The sequence below is a fragment of the Passer domesticus genome, chromosome 3 (assembly GCF_036417665.1).
Source record: "Passer domesticus isolate bPasDom1 chromosome 3, bPasDom1.hap1, whole genome shotgun sequence".
NCBI lineage: Eukaryota > Metazoa > Chordata > Aves > Passeriformes > Passeridae > Passer > Passer domesticus.
The window spans coordinates 98,377,007-98,404,124 of NC_087476.1; the positions used below are offsets into that span (position 1 = coordinate 98,377,007).

At 41.9% G+C, this 27,118-nt stretch overlaps 1 long non-coding RNA gene across 1 annotated transcript in view; it reads left to right on the forward strand.

The window, feature by feature from the left end:
- Window positions 1-23,371: 23,371 nt before the first annotated feature.
- LOC135297244 (uncharacterized) overlaps window positions 23,372-27,118 on the forward strand; it is a 69,161-nt gene continuing 65,414 nt past the window's right edge. The window contains exon 1 of the long non-coding RNA XR_010359282.1: window positions 23,372-23,570. This is a non-coding gene — a long non-coding RNA (uncharacterized LOC135297244). The remainder of the gene's footprint in view (window positions 23,571-27,118) is intronic.

The window sequence follows — 27,118 nt, forward strand, 5'->3', positions numbered from 1 at the left end:
ATTGAGTAGTGACCTCACACAGTATGGTGACAGCAACTAATACTGAAATCACTCACACAAAAATAAATCCGCAGATGTTAAAAGACGTAGATGTGGTATGTTGGGACATGGCTTAGCAGCAGTGCTGGGTTGACAGTTGAACACAATGATCTTAAAGGTCTTTTCCAATCTAAATGATGCAATGGTTCTATGTTCTATATAAGTGAGGCTTTCATTTTTATTAGAAACCATGAGACTTATGAATCTGTAATGATGCTGAATTTGTGCTAGGCATTTCCTGGTGCTGGATGCAGACTCAGCAAAGACCATTCTTAGCCTTTGAATGTTCTTTTTAGCAAATGATCTCCAGTACTTCTTAAAACAAAACAAAACAAAAAAACAGTAAGCATTGTGACAGCAATTTTACCAGGAGGAAAGCAGCTTTGGAAAGTGAAACAAGCTGCCTCGGGTCACACAAGAAGGCACCTGCAGATCTAGTAATAGCATTCACATTGCTCAACTCCCAGTATAGCAACCGATGCAGAGTCTGTGCCATCTTGCAGAAGTCATGCCTTGGGTGCTCCTATAAGCACCTCCCAGGACCTGCTTCCTCTGCCACAGTGTCCAGGTTTGCTTAACAGTGGTATCTCAAGTCATTGCTGCAGCTACTTGGTTTGTAAATTGCATGGATAAAAATTAATAAAGCACTATATGTGTCCTTCCATTTCAAAAAGCAGCTGAGGCTGAAAGAATATGGTTAAATGGAAAGGTAGAATATTAGTAATATTTATATATTTCTTCTGTTTTCTTTACCTGTCTTCAGGATTTTTATAATGCCTTGTGCAAAGGGATCTTGTCTGCACCTATGTCTTCTGTGTCCTACTGCAACACAGATGAAGAAGCATTATAAAACTGTCATCTTGTATAAATATGGAAAAGTTCACCTTCATTAGCTTGGAAGGTGCCTGCCCCGGTAATCTGTTTGAGTGTAAGCTATTTCTGCTCTTTCCTCCACTGCTCTGAAGATGTCAGCCCCAGGGATGCAGCAACTGAACATATTTCTTGGCACCTCAATAGGTTTGTTAATTCTCTGACTTCTGACCTGGTGTTTCTGAGCACGGCTGAGATGAGCAGTAATTCCCTCATAAACACTCCAGTGTCAGGGAGGCTTAATTGCTTGGCTTTATGAGAAAGTGTTTGGTAGTTCAATGACAAAAGGTCTTAGAGAACGTGAAATGAGAGCTGACAGTTCTCCCTTGCTGCCCCTGCCTGCTCCCCTCCATAATATATCCAGCATTTAGCTTTTTCAGGGCTGTGGCACCAACGTTAGCAGAGCAAACCCTGATCCTGCCGCTTATGGTATCCATGTGATCACAGCAAGATCAGAAGTTAGAAGTCATAAGTGCCGCTTGGGTAATTTTGTAAACAGCAGCAGCACCAATTTCTTTTACAGCAAGGAAAAAAAAAATACATTGCAACTGGAAATGAAGAGCATACTGAGCAGCTGTTTCAAATTTGTCTGATGCTGTTATAAAACAAGTTTAAAGTGTTAACAGTTGTACCCATGGCAGTTTCCCCTGCTGTGTGCACGCTGACAGCTTTCCTTTATGCCATATAACTGAGCTACCACATTTGTACTCAGTTCCCTTGCTGTTCCTCTGAGATTCATTTCTCCAGCTGTGGGCTGGAAATGACTGGGCAGACTCCTGGACCTGCAGGAATGTGTGCAGCCAACCACAGCTCTCATGCCATACAGCAGCATCTGCTGGGCTGACCAGTGCTTGTGGTGGTCCTCAAACCTTCTGCCCATCCTGTTAAATGTGCGTCACCTTCTGACTCCAGGTAGGGAGTCACACCTCCAGAGAGCCCCAAGTGTTTCACACTCTGCCTGTCACATCAAGCAGGAAATGTAGGAGGAGATTGTGGCCCTGACCAGCTTAGTGCTCCCCAGGCCAGAACAGCAGCCACTGGCCTTGAACAGATACTGAGGAAGAGGTCAATTGGTGAGGGGCTGCTGGAGAATCCTGTCCTGCCTCTTACAGTAATGTACCTGGGGCAGCATGCTCTAGTCTCCTCTCCCTGGGCTGAAAACTTTGAGATCTGAAGGAGTCTTTTACCTGAAGGGCAGAACTGCTACTCTACTTTGGAGGAGCTGGAGTATTTGCCAGAGAGTGAGGAAATGGTGCCCGTTGAAGGTAAGGAGAATGCTGAGGCTTTGAATTTTCCTTAGAAACTCAGCAGGGGATTTCTGTACCTCCCACTGTCAAGCTGCAAAGCATTTCCCTCTAGCTACTGCTAAAGGGAGGATACCATATTTTGTTTCAGTCAGTCGAGAAATTTGAGGAGAACCTAGACAGCAAAGCAACAGATAAGAAATCCAAGCAGCAAGCCATGAGAGGATGGTTTCCAGGGAACTGGGGGATTTAGGACTCAAAATCTGGAAATGAAGCAGTAGTTAGGGAGATGCTTCTGACAAGATACCAGCCATGGTGACAAACCTTGGCCCAGCTGCAAGAGAAAGAAATTGATCTGTGCAACAACATTGTAGTTGGGACAGAAAGTGGAGAGCAGACTGGATGACAGCACCTGAACTTCATGCCCACAAGCTCCAGTGGGAGCAGCTGGGAAGCTCCAGCTGCTGATCTTTACTTTGCTCCTGCACAGCTCTGTTGATGGTACGAGCAGTGCAGAAAGAGGAATGGTCTGCATGGTGTGGGGCCAGTGCTGGGCAGAAGCAGGGAGATGCTATCTCCCCATAGTACAAGGAGCAACCATCCTTTTCCTGCCCAGAGCAGCAGGCGTGGCAAGCCTTTTCCCAAAGTCTTTGGGACTCCATCCCAGATTTCATAGCCTGTAACACACAAGTACATTGGTGGCTCCAGAGTCACACAGCTGCTGTGAGAGGGAGGATTTCTTAAGAGCAGGCGGGAGGGAAAGTGTCTGTCAGTGTTTGTGTATGGGTGAGGGAGGTAGAGCTCTTGGACTGGGGAGAGGAGATGGAAATGGGCTCACTGCAGCTTCTTCACTTTCTGAAGGTTAGCTTACTGTTCCAGCAATTCAAACACATCTTCAACTTCAGCAATGAGTCTGGCCTGTATGGGCTCCAAATGTGTGGATTTGTAGGATAAATTGAGGGTGTGAGTGGAGTAAGAGTCTGGCTAGAAGACCAGTGCAAATGCCTACACTCAGGTGTGGAGCCAAGTGCTGGCACAGTAATAAAACACTGGGTGGTCCTCTATGTCTAAACTATGCATGCAGGAGAGAAAGAATAAATCACTGTTGGGGTTTGCATATCGGTTTCAGGAAGATTATTGCATTTTACAGACAATTTTTCAACAGAAGAACAGCTTACAGGATACATCTTGAAGGCTGCTGATGGGAAGAGGTGGAACATGGGGCAGGTCAATGGTTAACAAGCTGAAAATAGGTCAGTGAAATACCACAGGCAGAAACCATAGCAATGGAAAAAGGAGTAACAGGAGGATAGGAAAGAAGAAGTTATCAGTGAGGTCTTAGCAAGCAATACAAAAATGGAGAGACTTCTGAGCAGGGATCCTCCAGCCCTTACTTGTCACAATTAACCTCCTGAAGAGTGTCTTGTTGCTGGGACTGTCACTTGTGTTACCTGCTGAGTTTATTAATTTCTTTGTTAACCCCCCCAGCTGTGGTTAACATGAGAGGTTTAAGAAGACCAAGGGAAAAGCTGTCGGAGTGGCTTTATCTGTAATGACTTCTATTTCTGAAAAAATGTGACAGTTCAACACCTCAGAATGAGATCTAAGACAAACTGCTTTGTTTTCCAATTCTGTTATCCATAGTCAAGGCCGGATTAAGACTGTGTCAGTGCAGGCCTAATAATTTCACTAGGGAAGAAAGCTTTCCGCTGTCCTGGTCAAAGAAAATATTGAAAACCCCTATTCAGGAATTTCTACTACCTTTTGAAGGCAATTTATAGGCCCCAGCTCTGAGGTGTGAGCTGCCTGTGCTTATTAGTGAAGTACTGTTGTTACTGACTTTGATTACCAATAAGCTCATTCACTTCTGGGATCAGAAGTTGTCACAAGTCCTTCAGGAGCATGACTGGGAGTAGGTGTTGATAGCCATTGCTCACTCTCAGAGATGCCTCTCTGCATTTCTGGGATGGGCCCATCACCTCCCTACTTCCAGAAGGCCACACACTGTGACTCTCTCACTTCTAGTCCAGCACTTTCTGGCAATGCTGATTTACTGCCGAGGGGGCGATAGCTGCTCTCACACTCGGGGTCGTTCATCTGGCTCTTGGCTGCACTGGGTAAAAGGGCTCCAGCAACCAGGCAAGGGAGACTGTACTGCTGAAACTGAAAGCTGGGTATCTCTTTTTAAAGAAATGCAGACTGCATTGCTCTCGTCCCAGAAGTTAAATGCTGAAATCTAAGTACCTGAGAGCCAGTGGTTTTTATATTCTGAGCTGCTGCTAGTACACACATTTGGTACACTGAAGGCATGGGCCATGCTGCTAGCAAAGCCCACTGGAAGCATCTCATCTTTATTGGAACATGGTGCATCTGCATAACATCTATGAGAAGATCAGGAGACTTCTCCAGTAAGGAGTTCAAAGCTTTGCTAGTTTGTACACATGCATAGGCAACAGATTTCAGCACCTGTTGACTGATCATCACATGAATGAATAGGGAGATCTAGCTGGCAGCTGTTGAACATTCATCCTGCTTGTGAATATCAGAGCTTGTCGCAAGTTTGTCCTCTCGTTAAAAAAAAAATTTAAAAAAATATAATAAAGGGAGGCATCTGGTCCTAGGCCCCCAAGGATTAAAGGGGGTGAACATCCAGGTAGTGTTAAAACCAAGATCCAGAAGATGGTTAAAAATTATTTCTTCTCCAGCTTTCTGCATTATTCCCAAATAGCAGGCTGTGAACAATAACCTTTGGAGACTAGTATTCCTGTAAACGTTTTCATTCAGTATAGCCCTGGGACTTGTAAGGGCCTGTGTGGGAAAATATTGCATCACTGCTATCAGCACATTTGGTTAACAGCACACTGACCTGCTCAACAGAAATGAACTCATGTAGACCATGGTTCTCCATTTCCTGTCTTATGCTGAAAAATGCATCAGTTGCATACATAGCTGCAGATCCAACTCTGCTCCTGCATTTATTCTGAGCCCATTCCCCAGGAGATCTTTAAAACACAATTATCTTGAGTTCCATGTAATCACACAATCTGTCCCAAGGTCTATTCTTGTTTTCTTGCCCGCCCTGTTGCCAAGGGCTCTCACAAGGACTCTGCTGGCTCCGCTTTGATACTGTATCAACACTTGTCCGTGTGCCTTGTCAGTCACCTTGCTCTGGGACAGCTTAGTGGCAGCTCTTGCCGTTGTGGTACATTGCCTTGTAAAGCAGATAGTGAGATGGTCTAACTGTGTTTAACGTGCCCCAAAGCAGGACATACATCTTCCCAAAGCTTTCCTTTGCCATCCTTCCTTGTCTGTTTTCATCTGTGTCATGACACCCTTGCAGGTGTCAGTGTGCTTACCCAAACCACATTGTTTCCCCTTCTCTCACAAGTGAGCACCCAGGACTGAGCAAGCAGCCCAGCAACTAGTCCATTCAGGTAGTGTCTTTTCAGCTGTTGAAGAGATCTGAGCAGTGAAGCAATGGAGAATGTTGTGATATTTTTGGTTTCAGCTTTGCTAGAAACAAGCAGGTGGCTTCTAGTAAGCTGGAGGAAAAGGAGGGGCAATAGAGAGTCTGGAAAATACAGGCTTAGGAGATGTGATGGCATTGAAGGACTACTAAAATTAAACTCTGCTGTCTAGGTTTCAACTGTGTCCAGTTTGGCTTCAGCTTACACTGAAACCTAGTCTCTAATTTACACCCCTGCAAAAGGTCTATGCCTAGCTTTCTCTTTTTCTGGAGTTTGAAGTAAAATGCATGAAGACAGCAGCCATAGGTAAGGCAGGACAAAAATGGATGAGAGACAAAGTACCAGTAGTTAGCTGTAGCTTAATCCATAATTATTTACTGCAGAATCTCTTACACCCATGTTAGTCTCCTGTTTTCTATTTCTGGCGACAGGCTGCTAGACGTTGGTTAAGCAGGTGGTTTGCCGATGACTCCCACATTATATATTGATCTGTTCTGGCTCCCTGTTCCTGGCTGGTAACTTTATCAAGGCAGAACTGCCTATGTAGGTTATGTTGTGACAGTACCCAGAAGTGCTGGCTCCTGAATGAAACACAAATGGTACAAAACCACTAAAAGCCCCAGGCTAAAGTACCTGTTTATTAAACTTCCTTTCCCCTCTCTTGTTGTCCCATGCCATGCCAACCCTGGACAAAACCTAGCAAAAAGCTGTGATCATTTATTCTCCTTCCTGCAAGGTGCTAAAGCTGCTTCTCAGTCCCCCACCAGCTTGCTGCCTGGGGGGCAGTGTCTCTCAGGAAGTGCCACCCTATTAGACATTGTCACCCCTATATAATACTACTGAGTATTCTTTGTCCCCTTTGCTGTCTGATCCTTTGCTCCATGATCCAGCCTAGACTGATCTCCTCCTTTATCAGTACCAGCATCAACTGCTTCTTGATGACTATTTGCCCCAGCTTTGGATATGAAAGGTAGCATACACTTTCTTTTCTTATACTTTTCTTTCCCAGCTCATGCAGGCTAATGCATGAACCAAGGGGAGCTTGACTGTGCCTCATGTTTTATGCTGTATCTTTGTGGGGCTTAGGCATTTGGGATGACATATCTCTTAATCATTTTCTCATCCAAATCCATTAATACTTCATATTTTGGATCTGTTTAATCCAAAGATGTACCTTCTTCATTGGATAGCACTGACAGTACTCCCATATTTTCATAAAGTGACAGAACTGGGCCTTTGATATTTGTTATCTGACTTACCCAGCTGTATTGTCCCGACAGCAGAAAAAAAAAAAAAAAAGAAAAAAAAAAAAAAAGTAGGACAGCCCAAGGGCACCAAGTTAGCATTTTAGTTTCCACAGTGAAATGCTCTGCCCATATGTGTAAAGAAGTGATGCTGCAAATTTGCAGATTAGGTGAAAGGTGCAAATTGGTTCCTAGCTAGACATAGCTCAGTCAGAGATATTTCCCTCTTCACACCTTCTATAAACATTCAGAAAAAGATTGTAAATGGACTTCATAGGAGGCAGAAAGTGAGAATGACCTTGGGGAAGGATGGAGCTCCCATATGGGATTATAAGAATAGTTTGAATCCCCAGACTATTTTTTTCCATTGAGTTTGGTAATAAACTTTCAGAGAAGAGGTCTTTTTTTTTTTTTTTTCATACTTTCGCCCAGTCATACCATTTCCTTCCAGTAGCTGATTTTACATGTCACCTTTTGCCTGGCAGCAAAATGTCTGAGAATGGTTTGAAAATCATGGAGGACAGTCTTACAGCAGAGAAATAAAAATGCCATATTCCAAGCTCAGTTCTGCATAATATCAGTAAGATGCGGTTACTTATGCTGTCTGAATCAAAAACATTTATTGCCATTATAAAACAAATATTTCAGGAGTTTCAAATGGGAGCTTGTAGCTTGATGTACTGATTGGTGCTCACAGATTTAATAGACATGATAAGTAACTTGAGAATAAGAAAATAGCTGTAATCAATTGAAGATGCATTTAACTTTGAAAGATATGGAACAAAAAATAAGTATATATTAGTTGTAACACTAAGTAAGCATGTGCCCTGTTTTCTGCTGGAAAGTGTGACCTGTCTTGAACTTTGTAGTCACTGTTCAGAAGCAGTTTCCATCAGCTCATGCAGACAGTTAGGAAATAGGTTTCCTATTCTGTTGAAATGAGGTAAAATCTCCTACCAGGATCTGTTTAAATGTGTTTATAAATGTTCTAAACATTTCAGCATCTCCTTCAGATGGTCTGCAAATTGTTTCTGACATGTTTAATTTATTCCTGAAAGACTGGTCTGCTCAGAAAACACAGGATCTGGTTTTTCTCCTGCTTTCTTGTAGTTCAAAGCATGAGTTCCTCCTGGTGAAGGGAAATGAAACCTGCTGAATGCCAGTTAAAAGCTTCAATTATTAATGCTTTCTTAGCCTTAATAACACCTATACATCCATTCTTAGGATTAGGACCAAAGTGAAAGAGAAGTCATTCATGGAACACACTGGTCTCTTGGAGTTTCAGGAAGCTTTGTTGACTAAAGTGATAGACGGGGAATCTGAGAACCTGGGTTCCTGAGTTTCTGCTATTGGTACTACTATGAATTATTTGCCACAGATCACTTGATCTTTATGTGTCTTGGTTTGCAATATTTTTAATGCTTTTGCTCTCAGGGAAATGTAACTTCTCAAAGGTTGTAGAATGCTTTGAGACCATTGCATAGACGGTACTGCGTGAAAGCTCAAAATGACATACAGCAAGTCTGACTTCAGACTTCTTGTTGCTTTTCTGCATGACTGAATTTAATTGCAGTGGGTTAAATAGCTGTAAACATGCAATTGCTGCACATTGAACAAAGGTTTTCATTCCTGGGTTCCCATGCAGGTGTGTGGCTGTGACCTGACCAATGCTGTCTCTGCTGGTCCTTCCCTAGTTTCTCCCTTGCAATCGATTCCAGCAGTGATGAATTCACCTCTTGAAATTAATAATGTCAAGTTTGTCAATATTTTAAAAGCTAAACCTAATTTTGTTCTCTTGAGCCTTGCCTTTGGCTTATGAAAGCAGAAGCTTTAAACTCTATTATTTGGGAAGTCTGCTGGGATGCCTTGGTGTGGCAGGTGCTATATATAAGTTTAGCACTGCATCACTATTGAAGTCCATTAAGAAAGATCTTTCTGGAGCTGTCAGCACTGTGCAGATTAAAACCAGAAAAATAAAGGCACTCAATAAATGCTGCTATAATGGTTCAGATAGCTGCAGAGTGAGGACTTATCTTTGGCTTGTGATCAGTTTACTTCTGGGTTCAATGTAAAGGTTTTTTGGCTTCCTGTGTAAGCTCTGAGAAAAAAAAAAATCAATGTGGAGAAGCTTGGGTGAGTGCCAGAAGAAATATTGTACTGAATCCAGAATATAGAAATCCTTCACAATTTCTATATTTTGCTCCATGCAAGCTCTTTATAGTCTAGCAAGAACTGAGCTTTACAATCATGACTCCAGTACCACTGCAGGGTTGTACAGGATGTGAACAAATTGTCAGATTTTATTTGGTCATTTAAAAAAGTGTATCAACGCTCCCCACAAAGTTACTGTTAAAAAAGCAAGGTTGGTAAAAGGTGAGAGGAAGAAGCATCACACCTGCAAAAGGGATGGAAACAAAGGAATAAGCATTCAATTTTAAAGTTGGTGAAGACTGGCAGCAAGACACCTCCTTAATCTCTGCCATGGCTACTATTTAACTGTTTGGAGCAATGGCAGAGGCATCCTGCATGAGCAGGCGTAGGACAGTGCCTCTGGAAGTGATGGTGGAGAGCACCCAGGTACTTGCAAGCTTTTCCAGGAACTGTAATGTCTCAGGAAAGGAACTGTGAGAGTGCAGTGGATTCTCCTACTCAAGGCATAATGGGGTCCTCCAATTTGCAGATAATGCCAGTCTGCTCAGAGTATTGGCCAAACCAGCCTGCAGTCATGGTAATGCCTTTGATTGGGTCAGTGGCATAATCCTCTTTCCCTGCTCTGGTTTCTGTTTGGTAAAGATGAATAAGGCTCTCAGATACAAGAGGCAGAAATTGCAAAGCGATTGAATGTGATGTTTGACTGGTGAACATCTGGGAACACTGGAAGTTGTACATCAGAGAGGAGGTCCCTGACTGGGATGTGAAAAATGTGAGTAGAAGAAAGAAGGAGAAATAGGGAGAAATAGTATTCATGCTCCCAGAATACAAGGACAAGGGAACATTCAATAGAAATATAAGGCAGCAAATATAAAACTGTTAAAAGGAAATGCATTTTATACAATGCCTAATTAGCTCATTCCCATAAGATAACATTAAGCCTAAGAGATTAGTAGGATTTAAATAAAGGGATTAGACATTTATATGGATAATGTAATTGGGGATGTTCTAATTAAATAGAATACATATTTTCTTTTGTTATGGAAGCCCTCTTGCTTCAGGGCCTAGGCTAGTTGCTAACTGATAAGAATGAAAAAGAAACTTCCCCTTTTGGCAAGTTATTCCCTACTTGTCTTCTGCTTGGTTCCTTGTACTTAATCTGAATTGTTTCTACAGGCCCTATCACAGCAGGATTATTAAACTATATGGTCCATTTGTTTGGTATAATATGGCAATTCTGTTCCTTCATAATCAAATATCATGCTGAAGGATCACAAATATCTCAGTGGTCTGAAACAAAATTCCCTTTTTCTTCTGCTAGTTCCGTAAGAGGATTGACCATAAGTGTCCACCTATTAGACACCACCAAATCAGCACCAACAAATCTCACTTACCTGTCCTAACAGGAATATCTTCCAACTCTCCTTCAGGACTTATATGAGCACAGTTGGAGAAGTGGCAGGACACCAAATATCCCTCAGCTTTCAGCCTTCACTGAGTGGGTTGTCAAGCATTGGAAGAGGCTGCCCAAGGAAGTGATGGAGTCATCATCCCTGAACTTATTTGAAAGATGTGTAGATGTGGCACTTAAGGACATGCTTTAGTGTTGGACTCACAATATGGGGTTAATGGTTGGACTTGATGGATGGTCTTGATGGATGATCTTGAAGGAATTTTCCAATCTGAACAATTCTATGATTCTATGTCCTCCACAAATGTGAATGGGAGTGTCTCATGGATGCTGCAGGCTGTCAGAATTTGGAACAAAACCCAATGATAATCAGAAGGAAAAACTGATTCAAAGTTCTGCCTTTCATTTCCAAGCAAGATAAGAAAGTTGCTGCTAGTAGTCTAGTCTTCCTATTAAAAAGCATCAGATGGCCTTATCTAACCTGGCTGAAATCCAATTGTCTTGCATTTTGATTACTGAAACATCCTTCTCTTTGGTCTTGCCAAGTGTATTTTCAGTCTGTGCACATCCCTGCAAAGTACTGCTCTAAAGATCATCCTCCTAATCCATCAGTTTGAGGATTTTACACATTCTTTGCTCCTTTCTACTACATTCCTCTTCTTTACTCCATCAAACACAAGCTATTTGTCTTTCCTGTCAAGCCCCTTCCCACCCTGCCAAAGAGCTCTCCTCTGCTATGACAATGTCGTCTCCTTCTCATCATTCTGTCAATCTCTATTTCTCACTTGTTAACATTTTTATAGAAACAACTTATGGGCTTTTTTCCCTGCTGCTATTCAGAATCATCTTGGTAAAGAGCAGCAAAATACCCTCATTACCTTTCCAAATCTCTGTTGAAAACACTCCTTTACTGTGTTGCCTATGAAAAGCTTGCCAGCGATGTGGCCACTCTCCATCACACTGACAAGCAGGACCCAAACCAAACAACCCACTGCCATGTGTGCCCAGGTGCACCTGCTGCCCCTTACACACACCTGGAAGGTAGGGATGGTCTATTTGCTTCTGCAAAGTGTCTTCACAACAGCTTCCCTGTCATTGACTGGGAATTCTGAGGGCCACTACAAAACATTGATCTTCCTCATTCCTTTTCCATCACTTGAAGAGTTTGAGTGCTGATGCTTTTGTGCCAGTGAAGCACCCGAGTTAGGAAATGCTTTCTGTAGGAACTATATGTGCATGGTCATCGTGCTCTCCAGCCAAAGTCTCTTCTGAAGGGACAGGCAATTAAAAATGGGCTCCAGAGAAGTGTTCAGCTTAGCCCAATGCTTGGCATTGTTGCTTTTCCCTCATTGAATAACAAGTCCTGCAAATCCTCCAGTTCAAGAGGGTGTCTTTTGTGTACTAAATGCTGCCATTATTTATAAAGCACTCTTGCTGAATGTGCCTAAAGTCAGTCCTGCAGGACAGTTTCAATCAAATTGTGTTCAATTTATTCCAGCTGAATAACTCTGAAATAAATAAATTTTTAAATAAAATTAATTTTTAAATAAAATTAAATTAATGGTGTTGTATTTTGTATTTTGTTACAAATTTGATAAGCTTGAAGTAATGCTGACTGTAAAACCAGATGAAAACTACAGAGTAAAAATCAACCCCTATAAAACAGTGGAAAATTTGATATCTGGCTTGCAAGAGCAATCAGGGTACATGTAATCCAGAAGGTATTTTTAATTATATTTGTTCATACTATTTCTCTGCTTCATTCTAATAAAAGACAAGAAATACTCCCCTGTAGTGGTTCTGTTTGGTTTGACAAACATGCAGAACACCCTGTATCTGTTCCTAGCTGACTGTTTTGGGACTTGCAGAGATACTGTTACTAATAATTATCTTACATTTATAGGACACCTTTAATCCCAAAGCACATTATAAATTAGAAATTTGGCCCAAAGTGCTTACATAGCACTGTCAAAATATGTGTGCTTTCTTCCACTTATTTGGTGACACTCCAGATTTGGTCCTAGAAATTGTAAATATTGATATATACATAGCAGAATATCTTATCTATTGAATACCTCCCCAGAAAATTTACTCCCCAGAAGGTCTAGGATTCCTGTCAGTTAGATATTTGGATAATTCCTGATGCAAACATTGCTGAGAATCAGTGGGGAAAACCCAGCTTTCACCAAGAGTGCTTCAAAATATGTTGTTGGCATATAAAGCAGGCACAGCTTCAGGATGTGATGTCTTATCTAAAGCATTAGAGACAGGAAACATGTGGAGAGCAGTAGGGTAACTGGGAGTAGCTGGTTGAATGGCCCTGTTGGAACTCAAGCCCCTGGCTCAGGGGAGCCCAGGTATTTTGAACGCTGCCATCTCTTCAGCCACAAGCTGCTCTGCTTTGAGCCGCCCAGGGAGTAGTTTGGAACCCATCCAGTCTTTCACATACCCTTCTGCTTATCTTACAGAAGCATCAAGGCTTCATGGTGTGCAGACAGAGGATTCCACAGACTCAGGGAAAGGATGCAAACCTATCTGGGGCAGTACAGGTGGAAGGAAAGGGAAAGTGGGACTCAGCTGACAGATACCCACTGCCATCCCATCTCAAGGTATGCAAACTGCACTGGGCAGGGATGATTGAGCTCCTCAGACCCATGGGGTTTTTTCCCACCCCTGTTGGTTCTTTTCCAAATGCCTTAAAGTACAGTGCAGTAAAGTCATTCCCACAGTATACAATGCTCCAAACCTTGGAAGATCTCAGGTCTTCACCAGGACTGGCAATACGTCTATGTATGAAGCAAATTGTCTTTGGTCAAGTAATCCCTATCAGGTTACCAGAGGCAAAGCGATATTCTCAGTGGACAAGAAACTCTTCTGACCTGCTAACAACACACAGATATTAAGGACATCTGGTTTCCAAGACATTTGTGACCTCAAAATGCTTGGACAATTTCCCCTGAAAGTCTGACAGATTGTCTATGAATCTTTGTGTTTAAAGTGATACAGAAAATACTAAATCAGTGTCAGTGCTGACAGACTCAAAAACCTGATGCCTTAATATTCCCTGACTTTAAAACCTTGCCTAGAAATCTTTCCAAGTTCATTGGGACTAGAGTAAAATTCATGAAGCTGCAGTCATACTGTTCTTTCTATTTAATTTCTGCTTCATACATTCCTTTCATAACTACTGAGCACAGTTATGTGGCCCCAGGAAGAGAGGGCAAAGTCAACTCTATTGTAATGGGGAGAATCTTGGTAAAAGGCACTGGGATTATGCCAAAGCAATGTTCAGTCCAAAGGGTACCAACCCAAAGTGCTGAATTAAGGTATTCTTAATGTATCATCCAAGAACTATAGAGGTCTTTCAGTAATCTTTTATTTCTAATTAAACAAATGAGCAGTCAGTGGGTTAAATAAATTCTAAAGAGTAAGAAGCTCTAAAATTCCCTCTGATCCTCCGTTCTTTTGTGGCTCTCTCATATGTGCTGCTCACGTGCTTGCCTCAGTTATTCACAGCCACATGACAAATGCTACCTAATGGCCAGCTTATTCTATTTGTGCTTTTGTACTACCCTCTCCTTACAAACCTGAAACACTTTGAATTCACACAGTGAACTGCAGCAAGTCAATGTTCACTTTTGATACACTGGATTTATTTTAAAAGTGGCTTGTGCAAAAATCTTTGGATGAGCTAAGGTGTATTAGGTTTTGTATGGACACATCTATTCTTTGTACTTTTCTACATGGTCTCTTGCTGATATCCCATATGATATTTCTTCATGCCAGGGTTGTTTCATCTGCTTACCTGTAGGCTCTTGCTGGATCAAGGGCCAAGCTAATGGGATTCAGCTAATGGTGCATGTACCCAAAAGTAGCCTGTGAATACATACTCAAAATCTCATGCACTATTTCACACCTCCCAATCTCCTTGCCCAGAAAATGGGGAGTCATCCAGGATTCATAGGTCATCATACACCCAGGAAAAGCAGACTGATCAGACATGCTGCGAGTGACCTGGAGATATAGGAGTATATACTAAAATGATGGAGAAGGATGTACTTAGGTTATATCTCATTGCAACAAGGATGGAATAAAACTGGAAAAAATGTGAGAGAAAACTCTGAGTCTGTAAACAAGGTCTCTGTCAATGTTTCATATACCAACTTCTTCCCCGAGGCTTTGTGTCTGATATTTGGTGCAGAAGCTTGTGTGCTGTGACCTGTGCTGATGGAAGACAGGAGTCTTGTCCTAACTTAGTCAGGGCTACAAGAATGTAAAATTTCTGCAAACCTAGGACCTCTCCCCTGTGGAAAAACAAACAAACAAGAACCCTGGACAGACCCAGACAAGGATGATCCTTAAACAACAGCTTAAACTTGCTGTATGGCTACAGTAAAAGATTGTTCAAGATGGTGGTGGTACACTTCACATTCAGGTGTATATTGGGGTTATAGAGATAGGGGTGAGGGAAGCCACACAAATGTGTTCTGTGAGCCCTGCAACTGTTGCCATTTTAGGCCAAAAGAATCAGGCAGTTTCTTCAGCCTGTTTGGGTTGTGGTTTCTAAGCCTGCTGAAAGCAGCATCCATGCCAAGGAGGTTTCGTTTGGTGATAATTCGTCCAAAATTTGCATAGTAATTGCATACTGTCACTTATTTACCATCCTCATTCTCCCAGCCTTTTGCATTTTCATACTTTCCAGGCCAATCACTGTGGTACATGCCTGCACCTCAATCAAACTAATGACAGTGCAGCACTTTCAGATGGATAAATACTTAATAGGGGCATCCAAGTTTACTGCAGCTAGGGAGAGCTTGGGCAATAAACAAAGCACTTTGCTATTTGATGGACACTATCAGCTTTCAGCTCCCATGGCATTTTATGAGGTATATTTCCTAAAACAAGACGTGTGAAAATTGAAGGAGATTAAATACCCCTGGGCTGGTCACTGTCACAGTCACACTCTTGGCACCATCAGAGTTTAGGTCTAGTGAGGTTATTGCAGGACTCAATTTGTCATGTGCTTTGAATGTGTCCCCTGGTGGAATGAGGGAGAACAGCGAGCAAGGCAATGCTGAACCTCCTCACCAAGAGTGCAAGACAAAGCAGGTCCACAAGGCTTGTTGGTGAAGTGATGACCTGTGAGACAACACTCTGGTTACACAAAGTGATCACATCTCCCTTGTCTGTCCTCTGCTTTCAAATAGCTCCTTTCTCTGCCCTTCAGGATCTTATTTAATGAAAAACTTTTGAAATTAAAATACTGGTGGTTGCAACACTCTTTTTGCTTTTCTAGTACCAAAATATGATGTCTGTTTTGAAAAGCAACTGTTTAAAAGACAACAGTCACTCTAGGAGTAGTACATTTACACCATTTTTTCTGTGTTCCTTAGAATACATAAAAACAGTGTAAAAAAGTACCAGTTGGCAATTGCAAACTTTCACGCATTTAGTATTTTATTTCTTCCAGTATTCTAGCAGTATTATTGCTATTAAGTCTGTATGAGTATTAGGTCTGTTTCATTTTGATACATCGTGGAGCAAGCTGTAAATGTAAATGCAGAAATAGGGATGTGGTTCAGCAGTGGATTTGGCAGTGCTAGGTTAACAGTTGGACCCTTGAAGGTATTTTCCAAGCTCAGAAATGCTATGATTCTATGATTCATGGCAGGATGAACTTCTCCAGCATAAGAGCAATGTGCCTTGACACACAAGCAGGGCTGCCTTCATTCTCTCCCCATCCCTACTCTTTCAGCTCCTTAGTGCATGGATTTCTCCTGCCTAACCTCCCAACGCCTCTCATCCCTACCACCCTTCCAGCTTTTTAGGGTTCCTCAGCAAAATGGAAGCAGCGTGGGAAACATTTTATTGTTGCTACATCTTCCCCTGCCTGGGAAGAGAGACTTGGGAATGACATTCCAAAATCCTCATTTTGGAAATGTTTCATGGCTGTGATCAAGATCCCAGCTGCCACAGTAATGGCTCAATATGTTTGTCAGCCTGTCCTGCTGCCACATCACAGCCTCCAAAAAAGAGGAAAGCATCAATTGCAGAGTACCAAATTGACCTCTTAAGGAAGAAAGAAAAGGGAAGAAATCAAGTGTTTCACATCATCTTGATGGTATTGCAGAGGATGAACAAAAGAAAAAAAATGAGGAGAAGAAGGGAGCTCTCTGAGCAGAAATACAAGCTTTTTACTTGAAGGGGGTGTAGGAGGGAGAGAGAAATGAACAGCAGTAAATGAAAAGCAGCAACAACAGCAGCAAAAAGAAGGAACAGCCCTGCAGAAGGGGCTTCTAGTTTGGAGATGGAGCAGAGACTGGTGGAGGATGTGCTCATAGCACATTCCTGTGCACTATGTCAACCCCAGCAGTGTTCTGGAAAGCAGAGGAACAAGTGATTGTTAGGGACAGCAGTACACAACACAAAGCCAAACACAAGGCAGAAGCTCGCTCCTTCCTTCTCCAAAAGCTGCGGCAACAAAACCAGCAGGCCCCTCACTTGTAGCCAGGCAAGGACATCAGACAGAATGGCCACATCTGCACCCAGCTGGGAACATTGCAGTCTTCCTGCATGCACCCAGCATCTTTTCCACTGCTTTACAGCATGGATTACATTTACCATGGATTTTATTGACAGTATTTCACAGATTGTTCTGTGGATGAGTCTGTACCTTGCCTGATAGAAAATTCTGCCTGGATTCTTCTGATGGGAGGTTTTACTACATGCATTATTTGATTTCCAGCAAAGACTATTTTGGAAAAAATTGTTACAGTTTCATAAATTTATATGCTCTCATAAACATCATAAAATGCCTTTTTGACAAATCTAATAAACATAACAAAATGGCCTTTCAATAAAATCGCTGAAATCTTGCCAAGCTGCATAATAAACTTGCATTTTAGCATGGTTAGCATCTGGGCTTAAAGAAGAAGTGCAAAACCACCCACACCTTTGAGTTATGACTTTCTGAAATTTGCTGATCTTGCCATGTCCAAAAACCCTGCACTCCACCTTTCTACCAGCCAGTGAGGCTCAGAACTAGGTTAACCTATGGGGCAAAAATAATGCAGTGGGTTTACACTTCACAGGAGAAGATATTGCTCAGTAGCCTCCAGCTTTGTCATGCCTTCGTCAGCCTTTAAAATATATATTTCATTTGCATTCCACGTTAACTCTTCGTAGAATGGAGTGGCTCTTGTAGAAGTGCCCCAGAAAAAATGTTTCATGAGCTGGGGGAAGCTGATGGATAGATTTTCTTAGAACAGGAAAAAATCACAACACCCTTGTTGTCAAAGTGTTGTTGGGAGTGAGAAGAGGGTGTGTGTGACTCTGTGTGTGTGACTCTGTGTGTGTGACTCTGTGTGTGACTGCATGTATGTGTGTGTGTGTTCCCAAACTTGGTAGTTACCAGCTGGTGGTAGCTGGGAGTGGTGAACTTGCAGTGTAATGATGTAGTGATATCCATGGTGACAAGCAGAAAAGGAAAAAATCCTTTGGGATACATATCCAGAATTGCAGAGCTCCTGTTTCTCAAGACCTGCTACAACGTTGTGGTGCTGTGGAGATGCACTATCAGCCATGCCTTTCCTTAGATGCACTGCTCATATGGACACCTTTCCTGAGATTCTGTGGATGCATGCCTTTCTTTGTGCTTTGCCTCTCCATTGGGGAGGGAATGCAAGACACCCATACTTAATTCAGTTTCTGCTGCCTGCTTGTGAGTCAGGCATCCTGTTTTCTCTGTTTGCTATCTTCCCATTCTCCTCCTTATCCAAGAATTGCAGGAAGGTGATAAAAAGATAGGAAACTAGCCAGATAAACAAGGCAGTGGAAGCACAGTCCAGAGGGACATGGGCAGTGTTCAGGTGAGTGCTACCACTTTCACCCACTTGATTCATGTATGAACTTTTTGGCCTTATTTTTAAGCTGGAGTAGCTTTGTCAACTTCCAGAATTTCTTAGGGAAACAGAAGACTATAACGCTAACACTGTTAAAGAGACGGGCTCCTAGGGAGGCCGAAGGGTGCTCTCTTAACTTTTCTGTGTGATGCAAGCACTTGTCTGGGCCCTATTTCCCCCTGCAGATGATCTGTCCACCATGACGCAGTTGAGAGAGGTTTGGCAGTGGCACTCCCGAGCCATGGAATGGCTGTTAGTGGCACTGAGTTCTTCATTGCAAGGAAATTTCAATTTTCTTCCACTATCTTGATGAACGTGGTGTAGCATAACAATGGTAGGACAAGTGTCACCACTGAGCTTGCTGAGCTGTGCTCTCTCCTAATAAAAACAGTGAGTCCTCTCTAACTTGTATCTTCCCTAAGTAATATCTTCTGGGCCTCAGTTGCATTCCACAAATACTGGCAGAACAGGCATGGAAATAATTTGAAGTTATGTCTTCCTCTGACAGATGAACTGCCAAGTGTGAAATGCCTCTCCACTGGTGGTGTTTATTAAGATCCTTCTGGAAATGACATGCATCTTCCAATGGGCTCTAGGTTGGCAGCTGATAACTGAACATAAATGTGAACTCCTGCTCGCAGAGCTGAAGATAAACAGCAGGAAACAACAAAATACATCTCAGTCCCACAAATGAAGTGACATTCTTCAGCATTCTTTTCTGCTTTCTCCAATTTAATGGAATGTATTTAATTACTTTTGATTATAAGTGAGACTTAAATAAGACAAATGTGCATAGAAATCTTTTCTTCATTGCATAGCTATATTAGCTTTGTGATGTCACAAGTATCAAAACAAAACATTTACATTCTTCTATTTATTGGTTAAAGTTCATCTGTGATTGTAAATCCACAGAATTCAATTAGATCAAACCAGACAGCAATTTGATTCTATTTGTTTAGTTTCTGAGGTGAAAAAATTTACTGACGGCTCTAATTCCCTTATTTCTAGAGTTAGTTATAAAATTTGCTTACATTATATTCTGCCTTCAGTGTCATGAGAGCTATATAGCAAAAGTGGAGGTAAAGGAGTGATTTTCCTGTCTGTGTTAGATATTCATGGCATTGCCTGAGAATACATCATGACGAAAGTGCTCAGCTTTTGCTTGGCCCCCATCTGACCTAGATCCTCTCTTAAGACTGATAAGTCTTTGCATATGCTTCATCCAATTTTGTATTTGATAGGTCAGGCCCTTTGTCCATTGTTTTAGGTTTTACAACCCACCTAATGCCTTGCTGTATAGGGTAGTGAGATTTTGCTGATTTTTACCTGCAAAGTGTGGCTCATCTCTGGCAGCCTTTCACATTCATTCAGAACTTCACCTGCACATGGGGGTTTGCTAGTGGTCAGTGGGTCATGTGGCCTTTCAGAGCTTCAGGATGAGCTGTCTAGGCTCCAGGAAAGGTCTTTGCAGCACTCGGAAGCAGAACGGGCTGCAAGTGCTGGTTATGAAAATACTTTTAATTAATACGCTCATGTGCAACAAAGGAGAGTCAAAGCATTCCACCAAAGCCTGTAAACAGGTTCTCTCCCTGGTTCCTTTGGGATGAAAGGTACTACAGAAGTGTAAGATGTTATTGCAGTGGTACCGTCCATATAGCTTGGTGTGGGAAGGCATTGTTTAGTATGACAATACAGGTTTGCTTAACCTGGTCAAGTCCAGAACCTGCCTGTTCTGGAGCTTTTATGGGGAATCTGTGGAGGTGATGAGAAGTGCTGGCTCTAGTCATCTGTAATTTCCTCTCTCCAAATGAAATGGACACAAGATATACGATTTTATCAATATAACTCTGCAGTATCACAACTAAATAAGCTAAAATAGTCTGTACTACTACAAAACTGCTGAAATTTCAGTGAATTCCATGGATTCATTCCAGATTTAATGTCACTAGGAAGATCTGTCCTAATTGTTATTCACTGACTCATAGGGTCAAACGTTCACTTTGTCCATAGAAATCTGCATTTCCAGGTACAGTTGTGCTTATAAGCCAGTTGTACAGTCATTAACACAGCAGTGGTGTAACTGTGAAAGGTGAGCATTATTAATTGAGCCAGAGCACTCTAGAACACTGCTTCTGGAGATGTCATTATAAAATATTGCATTCCTTGGACAATTACGTCCCTTTTGACCTAGATCTTAGGTGTCCAGTAAAACACTTCTGCAGCGTTCAGCTTGGATCTGCTTTCCCCCATAGCCAGTCTTTAATTGAGCAAAGTTTCCTGAGCTAATTTCAATGAATATTGAGTGGATATGTCAGAGAGTTTGCTTCTGAGCCCTCAGAGATCTCATTTGCTCTGGCATGTCTAGTCTCCATCAATTTTACTTTGTCTAGGCTGGAATATATTTGTACCCATCCTTTCACCTGTTTGTACATAAATATAGGGTAATGGCTAAAGAATGAACAAAATTCCAGGAGAAACATTTCATATTCTGTTTATCCATTTCCTTTTTTAATGCCCATTATTTAATTATCATTTGGCTCTTTCTCCAGAAGAAGCTTGAGGAAAGACTGATTTAAAACTGAGCTAGAACCTCAGAAAATTGGGCAGCACTAAATGCTTTTTATTTTCTTTTACATATAACATTGCTGTATAGTGCTGGCACCAAGGAAAACTAAATGAGAAATTGTATAGAGAGATTGGAGCAATGTAGCAGTCAGGTTCTTCAGTACCTTCCAACACTATTATGGACCCCAGCCCAATCCCAAAAAAGCATCTCCTTTATTAGTTTCTAGTATCTGTCATCTTCTGCTATTTGTGTTACTGCTGATTGTTATCCTCAAGTTATTTTCAGGCAAAAATGAAGGAGGGAAAGGAGAATAATAGAACGGGAAGGCAGAAGTGGCCTCAGTGTCTTTTTCAGCATCTTCAAACCTATGCCTAGAATAGGCAGCCTTTCCAGACTTTTCTTCCAGGCTGCATATTTGCTACACTTCCTCATGCCCATATGTCCAAGGAAAGTATTTCACATAAGAAAGGAGTTTCTCAAAATGAACAAGGGAACCCCAGGGGGTTTTTTAATTCAAACACCCAAAAGTGTAACAGTTCCCTAAAAGAATGAAATGAACTTTGGAAGTTTCTGAACACTCTCACTTTCTCACCAGGTGCCCTAGACTGGGAGAGGTTCTTTCTTCCATGTATCCTATTTCCTTCCATGTGAAGAAGAAACCTACATTGCCTGCCTGCAGAACTCTCAGATCACTAACTAGGTGGATCTGTGCATTTTCATCCTGCAACAGCTTGCTGCTTTGTTGTTTCTTTAGTCCTTGCTCATAGGGTGATATAAAAATGTCATTCCTTATGAAGGAGGAAAGGACAATGTCAGTGTGTGATGTGTAGGGACTGTAACAGGGAGAGAGGCCATAGATATAGGTCTAATGTCACTAATAATACATGAGGCAGCATAATGGGAAGTCTCTGGAGAGGAAGGTAGCACTTAAGAGATTCTGGACATGTGGAATTCAGTCCTCCTTTGGGGGTTAATTATACTATTTGGCCCAATATATTCTGATGTTTCACCTTATTTCGTATATTAGATTTCAAACATTTAACCTTGCAATGACAGAGCTGCTGTGTCTCTTCTCACATGATCCTGCTTAATAAATTTAGACTTGGGTGGGTCAGCTTGAAGTCTCTGTCTCTGAGTCTTGCTGGGTTTATTGGCAAAGGCTAGGCACAGCTAAGGCACAGACTGAAGAATATCAGTAGTGACTCTGATAGTACAAATTTTAAACTATTGTGGTTCTTGATTCATTATGACTTAAAGTTCTCATACTCTCAGCCCCCAGTGACTTCATTGGGAGTGCAGACTGAGCACTGTGCCTGAGATACACAGCACCCTACATGTCAGGTAACAATTAGACATTTGGGGGTACTGCCATTGTAAAAGAGGAGAAATTCCAGTAGGCCCCATGCCAGCCAGATCCCCTTCCTACCCATATTCCAGGGAAAGTTGCTGGAGGGAACACAAAAAGGTAGAACAGTGTCTTTTGTGTCCTTTTCTTGAGAGGAGACTCCAAGAACCCAAGTACTCATTGTCTAAATGCTGTATAAATATTGGTAACTAATTTGTATTCTATTCTGTTCTGATAAAGCAAACAAATAATTTTGTCTATACAGTGAGGCTCGTTCCCTACCTGGTTATATTAAATGAAAGTTTGGGTCAAGATCATTCAATGTTCTTTAAATTAGAGTGAAAATATGGATGTCACATTTGTGGTTGAATTGGCATGTGAAATTCGTGATTGTGTTTATGTCAGTAGGATTATGTTAAAGTACAGGGTTTATTTTTACACTACTTCAGGTCTCTTACAGGGTAGGCCTTTAGCAGAGAGTTGTAAAGACATACAGAAAGATGGTCTTGGGATCTTCTGCTATAATGACAGTGAGACAATCAACATGATCCATGGTCTCCTGGTACCTCCTAGAGCCAGCTGATACTGAACACCCATGCTCCACTGCAGTGTTGGTGCTTTCCTGGCTACCACTTTTTCCCTCTTCAGTACTCTTGCCTCTCAGCACTATTTCTAGTTCACCATGCACACCCCCAGCAGGGTTCAGCCCTGACCCTAAGCTCCTTTGAGAGCTCCCTGGCATTTTTCCTGGAATACTGTGGGAGTCTGGGCATAAAAAATGTCTATTCCAAAGAGCTGAAAAGCCAGAGGGCAGTGTTCCTCCTTTCTCTTGCTACACCAAGCTCAGCTCCACCAGGCACAACTTTGCTTCAGGTCTTTCATTTTGTTCAGTGAGAATCAAGCTTCAGCGACTGTATTCCATTGAAATCAATGTCAGGCACTCAAAGGCAGCTCTAACATTTGGCATCTGAGCAGGAACTCCCCAATTTACATGGGGAAAGCACTGGGCAGCATCCAGTTTAGAGCTCTGCTTGCTGCACAACAAACAAACACAGGCTTATTTAGCTTTCAGTAGCCTTGGAGGCAGGCGCTTATCGTCAGATGCAGCTCCTGTTGCATCGCACTAGCCTTGGAGAAGGCTCTCAACAAATCATGAGGTTCTTGTTTGCAAGACTTCTGCTGCCTTTATATCTCTGTGCTGTGTTCAGAGATATTGCATGGGAGGAATAACAATGGCTCCAGTGGCATTTGTGGGTCTCCTTGACGGCTGAGCAGGGAAGCTGGTGCTCCCAGTGGGCTGACCTGTATTTCTCTGGGTAAATATCTGAGAAGGTAAGCATCCAGACTAGTAAAAGAGGAAGGTAGGGGATTTTATTTTGTACCTGGGATGGGCCATGGGTATGAACAACAGGTTTTGCTTTTTCTTTAGCAGGCCTCACCTCTGGGGTCACAGTGTCATTCCTTGTTTCTTCACATGGCTCCCACACTGGTCAGGAGGTCACTCAGTCAATCCCTACTAGTAGGTGAAAATGGCAAAGATTAAATTTCACATGCCCTGCATTCAGCACTATGGCTGCTTCCTCTGAAGCAGAGCAACTGTCACATGCTGATGCTGCTCATTGAAAGCCTTTTACACAGCTGATCCTTGCAATAACCCGGGCTTGCTTCCTTCAAGCTTAATTTGACCATGTGTCAGCACCAGACACAGCTCAGCTTTTACAGTCAGACTTTGTCAGAGAGGGCTCTGGCACGAGGAACTCACCCCACCATCACTCCTCTGCTAAATTTATCTAAATCACATTTTCTATACTGTGCTTTGAAACAAAACCATTGTAACCACATATTTATTCCCTTCTGACATCTCCATGGCTTTGCCTCTCAGGAACTCAGCATGCTTTATTTGAATTATAAGATGTTTTTAATACTGTGTTTGTCTTGTGCTTCTTTGAAGCATTTCTATTGTTGTTCTGCAGTGCCCCAAGTGTTCTGGCTGCAAAGTGCTGTAAGTACAACTGGATTGTTATTTGCTTAAATAAACATCAGAAAATAGGTTTAGAATCATAGAATCATAGAAACATTTAGATGGGACAAGAGCTTTAAGATCACTGAGTCTAGCCATTAACCCAGCACTGCCAAATGCACTACTAAGCCATGTTCCTAAGTGCCACATCTACATGACTTTTAAATACTTCCAGGGATGGTAACTCCAACACATCCCTGGAGAGCCTGTTCCAAAGCTTGGTAACCTGTTCAGTGAAGAAATTTTTTAATATCCAATCTGAACCTTCCCTAGTGCAACTTCAGGCCAGTTTCATCCTGTCACTTGTTACTTTGTTACTTGGGAGAAGAGGCTGACCCCCCTCCCTTCTACAACCTCCTGTCAGGTAGCTGTAAAAGCAGTAAAAACAACTCTGAGCCTCCTTCTCTCCAGGCTAAACACTCCCAACTCAAAGAGTAAGCCCTGAACATATGTACACACACCCGTGCCAGAGTTCACATAAGTAATCAGCATGTAAATACACACTCATACCACATGTACATACACACACATACCACAAAATTGTATTCATGCACTTGAACGTCCAGAAGATGCCAAGGAATCATGCTGCAAAAGAGCATCTCAAATTTCTATGCCTTTGAGGTGTAAGGTAATGTTTGAATGCAAATCTGAGCTCATTCATTGCATTTCCTGATTTCTATAACAGCCTTTTTTTTTGTTGGATTACTTTTGCCTCAAACAGTGAAAATAGTTCTCATTTCTGGCTTGCATAGCCTCTACCCACAACAACAGGCATGTGGAAAATCCTGTTGAACCGAGAGAGTTTTCTGCCCTTGTGAGAGAAAGCTGGGGGGAAATGTTCATTAGCTTGTGGCAGCAATAATTCAAAAGGCAAACCTAATCACATTGGGAGGCACCTTGGGCACTCTCTCATTTACTTTCTTCATCCTTCCTATCTATCCCTATGAGGTAGGAAAAGCTACTAGCAGCCAAGCTGCAGTGGGCCATGAGTGAGGATGCACAAGGAAAGACAACAAAAGTATATTCCTTCCAGGCTGGACAAACAGGCAGATTCACTGAAGAAAAAGACTCCTTTACTGTACTGGTGGTTGCTCATGTAATTACAATGATCCTGACACAGAAAAAGACAGGTGCCTGAAGCCTTTGCCTTTCTGCAAGCAGATGATGGCAGAAGCTTTTCAGTTCAGTGGGGGGGAGTAGAAGAGGAGAGAAGAAAGATTTTAATTTAACTTCATTTCTCTGCTCCTGGCCCATGGCTTTTGAAATATTTTTGAGATTTTTTTTTGAGATATTTTGAGATATTTTTTCAGGTATACCATATTTAGCTTATTTTCTCTGAAATCCTTAAGTTATTTCTCTCTCCAATTTGATTAGGAATGAAAGCACAGGGTTCAGGTGATCAATAACAAAAGGAGCACAGTTTATCTTGGATTGCCAGGCCTTGTTCTTTGATTTTATTTTGCCTTGTGTTGTTTATTTTTATATATGACTCTGCCTGCAGAAATCCATTAGGAAATAGAGATACCTTCCAAAGAGCTTAACATTGTCCTTTACTGAATTTTCTGTGACCCTGGGCAGCAAAATAGAAAAAAATCCCTTTCTATCCCTTTGTTCCAAAGCCTGAGTGATGGACAACAAATACGAAGATTTCATTATTGTGCACTGACTAAGGGTCTCTTGTTTACCTAATTATTAAAGTTGCACTGAGAGAACTGTTAAGTTTCTTAAGTTCTCTAAGCAGAAAATAAAGTTGCATTTTTACGGTCTCCTCATGAGAACCAAATCACCCCCATCTTTTGCGGCTGTTTGCGAGGCACCTTCAGCATCCTCCCCATTCCTTCACATCTGTTATACTCTGTGTCCTACATTAGTTGGCTCTATTATTCTTCATTTGCAGCACCCAGCTCTGCTCAGGCCTTCTTGGAAGTGCAAGTCCAGTTACCTTCCTTTATTTTTGTAGGCCCAGCTCCACAGCTGGCTTTCTACCTGGCAGACCTCTGATGTTGTCTGGGACATTTCATCCCACATTAGAGAATTTTCCTCAGTTTCTATTAAACAATATGTCCAACCTAGCTGGTTAATCATGGAGCTTGTGCCTCAATGTCTTTTTTGGTGCCTTTGTTTTAGTCAAGGTTGTTCACACAGTGAGATCTCCCAATGTTCTATTACTGTGCCACACTCCACCTAGGGATATAAAAAAGGATGAGGATTGGCTGTCAGGGAGAGTTTTCAGTTGTTGTTGAAATGGCTTCAACTTTGGATATCAGCAGTGATAGACATTAGGTGAATCAGCAACCCAAATTTTTCACCATAAGAGGCATAGCAACAGCATTCTAAATCCAATCAAAATTACAATTGTTTTTCATAATTTATTTTCTTTGCTAGTTTTTAACTCCTGTTATCCTCACTAGAAGTCTCTGTGGAGCCACATCTTCCTTTGCCTTTTAACAATGCCTAAGTCCATGACTACAAGCACCTCTCTCCAAACATCCTTTTGTAGCTCAACACCTGGAGCTGAGGATTCATCAGCAAATATGTAGTGGAGCTAAAAATGACCCCAAGGAAGATCTGAACTAAATCTTTCAAAGCTCTCAGATCACAGTGCTTTAATTAGCTAACAGACAGCTAAGCACTCTGGAACCTGCAGCTTGCTGCCCTTGTGGGCTGAGAGCTTTACACTAGCAGAAATTTGGGAGATTTTCATCTCTTATCTCTCTTGCAAACTTTGCCATTGGATTTTGAATGTGATGCTTGGTAATGTGGCAACAGTACAGCATTAAAAAAAAAAGGAGAGAAAAAGAGAAAAGAGGAAAAAACCCCTCTCAGACTCCAGAAAAGAATAGCTCTTGCCATTTCCCTT